Source organism: Chlorocebus sabaeus, chromosome 7, assembly GCF_047675955.1.
Source record: "Chlorocebus sabaeus isolate Y175 chromosome 7, mChlSab1.0.hap1, whole genome shotgun sequence".
Lineage (NCBI taxonomy): Eukaryota > Metazoa > Chordata > Mammalia > Primates > Cercopithecidae > Chlorocebus > Chlorocebus sabaeus.
Window position 1 is genome coordinate 60866506 of NC_132910.1, and position 3779 is coordinate 60870284.

Consider the following 3779-nt stretch of genomic DNA (forward strand, 5'->3'; position numbering starts at 1 on the left):
ACAATGAGAACACTTAGACACAGAGCGGGGAACATCACACCCCAGGGCCTGTCGGGGGGTGGAGGGCTGGGGGAGGGATAGCATTAGGAGAAATACCTAATGTAAGTGACCAGTTGATGGGTGCAGCAAACCAACATGGCACATGTATACCTATGTAACAAAGCTGCACGTTGTGCACATGTACCCTAGAACTTAAAGTACAATAAATAAATAAATAAGGTTAAAAAAAATTAAACATGTTTTACTTTTTTCCTCACAAGAACATAAAAATTATGGAGGGGAACTTAACAGGGAATTTTTAAAAGGCAACACAATTTTGCCTTTAAGTAGTCCTTGGGTAGTTATGACAGAATAGTTTGCACTTTTTGTTTGTTTCTTTGAACTGGGATTTTGGTCCAAAGTTTTGTTTGTTTCTAATATCTGCTTCTGCCTCCTCCTCTATCAGACTGGCTTCCTCCATGGCCACCACCTTTTAGCGCTCCATGGCTTGAATTGCGGTAGGAATCACGTTGAGGATTTCCACAGAAGGGTGAAGCCCTCTTTCTTGTCTGCCAACTGGATCACCACCACTTGAGTAGAGATCACTTTGGCTGCTTCAGTAACTGTCTCGACTTCCACCATATCTGTCAGGTGAGCTGCTATAATCATCGTAGCCACAGCTTCCCCATAAGATGGCGGGGGCCCTCGTGTAGGTGGAGCACTACCTGAGTTACCATAACTTTCGTGTGAATCTCTGTAGGAACCTCCATTGGATGATCTGAATAGTCACAATCACGACTATATCCATCTCTATCGCTATAGCCTCTTGATGGATAGTCACCATGTGAACTGAAATGACCATAATCATGGTAAGTATAATCTCGTGGTGGTGGTGCATAATCTCTTGTATCATGAGAACTTGGGTAATCTCTGCTTGAATAGCTGTCTTGTGTAGAATACCCATCATCTCTTGGGGACAAATAAACATCTCTACCAGAGGGTAGCTGTTCCCTTCGAGGTGGGTCTCCATAACTATCTCTTCCACGTGATGCAGGAGTTCTTCCTCCCATTCCACTGCTGCTGCGAACTGGTCCTGAAGGTGCAGATGTCTTAGGAGGAGGACTCCCACTTCTTAGTGGTGGTCCTCTTTTTACTGGGAGTGGTCCCCTGGGAGAACTCATGTTAAAATTCATGGACTATCCACCGTCATCCATGTGTCTTCCCCGTGAGGGTTCCCCTGGTTCCTCCACTTCCTCCTCTTCCACCTCTAAGACCACTTGGAGGGCCTCTACTTCTTGGAGGTGGAGGCAGTCCACGTCTACCACTTTCAAATGATGGTTTGGAGGCTTCTTCCACCTTGATAGCTTTTCCATCTAATGACTTTCCATTCATGTCTCTGGCTGCATCCTTCGCATCTGCTGGGCTTTCAAAGGTGACAAAAGCAAATCCCCTTGATTTGTTGGTTTCATGGTCTTTCCTCAAGAGTGCTTCCACTATTCATCCATATTTGCCAAATACTGCTTCAAGAGCTTTCTTATTTGTTTCCATGCTAAGTCCACCTTTTACATAATTATAAGCCATACAAAGTTGCCACACTCTCACTCTTGCATTGCCAAGACAATCCTAAGCCAAAAGAACAAAGCTGGAGGCATCATGCTACCTGACTTCAAACTCTACTACAAGGCTACAGTAACCAAAACAGCATGGTACTGGTACCAAAACAGAGATATAGACCAATGGAACAGAACAGAGTCCTCAGAAATAATACCACACATCTACAGCCATCTGATCTTTGACAAACCTGAGAGAAACAAGAAATGGGGAAAGGATTCCCTATTTAATAAATGGTGCTGGGAAAACTGGCTAGCCATAAGTGGAAAGCTGAAACTGGATCCTTTCCTTACTTCTTATACGAAAATTAATTCAAGATGGATTAGAGACTTAAATGTTAGACCTAATACCATAAAAACCCTAGAGGAAAACCTAGGTAGTACCATTCAGGACATAGGCATGGGCAAAGACTTCATGTCTAAAACACCAAAAGCAACGGCAACCAAAGCCAAAAGTCTGTTTCAACTTTTTTTTTTTTTTTTTTTTTTGCGAGTGAGTCAGAAGGGTGACAGTGGGTTCAAGCTCCAACGAGCTCACCAACAGAGGCTTCCTAGCAGCTCACCACCAGTGGCGGCTGCCAGGTCTGAGGACCCAACCACAAAGCCGCTAGCACTACTGCGCAACTGTGAATTTTTAAACTCTTTCTTGAAAAGTAGAGAAGAAGAAATTCTGTTTAAAAACTCACCCCTCAGCCAGGCGCGGTGGCTCACGCCTGTAATCCCAACACTTTGTGAGGCCAAGGTGGGCGGATCACGAGGTCAGGAGTTCAAGACCAGCATGGCCAATATGGTGAAACCCTATCTCTATTAAAAATACAAAAATTAGCCTGGCGTTGTGGCAGGTGCCTGTAGTCCCAGCTACTCAGGAGGCTGAGACAGGACAATCATTTGAACCCGGGAGGCGGAGCTTGCAATGAGCCAAGACTATGCCATTGGACTCCAGTCTAGGTGACAGAGCAAGACTCTGTCTCACACACACACACACACACACACACAAAGGCTCACCCTTCTTTGTTCTCCCAAAAAGAGGAAAACTCTGGGCTCTATTTTAATGGACTACTGGGGAAATAAATTAAGCTACTGGAGCTTGCACCAAGAATGACAAAAGGGGAAACTGGAGCTTACCTTTCAGGAGTGGGAAGAGCTGAAATCTGGCAGCACAGAGAAAGAATCTTATCGTAAGGGGCACTGTTCAAGTGTGTGAGAGCTGTGTACTATATCGTCTTTGACAGCTGGTCACCTGGTCTTTCCTGGAGTGAAAAATCTCCCACTCCTGGACAAGAGTCATTTAAACCCAAGCAGAGTTTGGCAGACCATTCCAAGCTACTGTGTGACAAACTGCTCCTACCTCGAAACTTTAGTTTTTAAACTCTGGCATTCCAGCCTGTCCCTGCCTTTGGTCTTATTTGATATCCATTATCAGACAAATTACCAGATGCTTATTTGTATCTATTCTGATTCAAGCTTAAGTCTTCTCAGATCTTTTGGATATCAGTCTATATTGTGATTTATCATGACCTAAGGTTTTACCCAAATATAAATTATATCCCCCTAAGTGATTTCAGATTGGAGGCATCGGCTGCACACTTCCCCCAACTTTTCTTCCTATTTGAAGCTCTGCATCACCTTGTTTTCCTAAAGTTCTGCCTTTATAGGTAGTTTTCAAGAATCTACAAAATCTATACTTATTTGAGAAGGAGAGTAAATTTTTTATTGAAGGTTAATACACATACAAAAACAGAACACTGTACAAAATGTAAGTGTACAGCTTTATAGCTTTTTACAAAATGAACACTCCTGTGTAACCTGTACCCAGATTAAGAAACAGTCGCAATCCCTCTCCTTTTTCCTATTGGAGACCTACTAGTTTAATTTGATCTGCTTTTTATTAACTTTCCATAAATAAAATTAAACAATACTGACTTGTCTTTATCTGACTTCTTTGCTCAATACTATATTTGTGAGATTCATTCATATTTTTGCAGATGGCTGTGGTTCATTTATTTCTGTTACCATATGTATTTATTTACTTGATATAACACAGTTTATTTACTCATTATTAATGACTATTGGGGTTGAGTCTAGTTTTTTGGTTATTAGAAATGTTGTTATAACACACTTGCCTGAGTCTTTTGGCAAATATCTAATCATTTCTGTTGCTTATGTACCTAGAAGTGAGATGGCTGGTTC

At 42.3% G+C, this 3779-nt stretch overlaps 1 pseudogene; it reads right to left on the reverse strand.

Annotated features, from left to right (window-relative positions):
• Positions 1 to 413: 413 nt before the first annotated feature.
• On the reverse strand, positions 414 to 1560 carry LOC103236099 (RNA-binding motif protein, X chromosome-like; annotated as a pseudogene).
• Positions 1561 to 3779: the final 2219 nt, after the last annotated feature.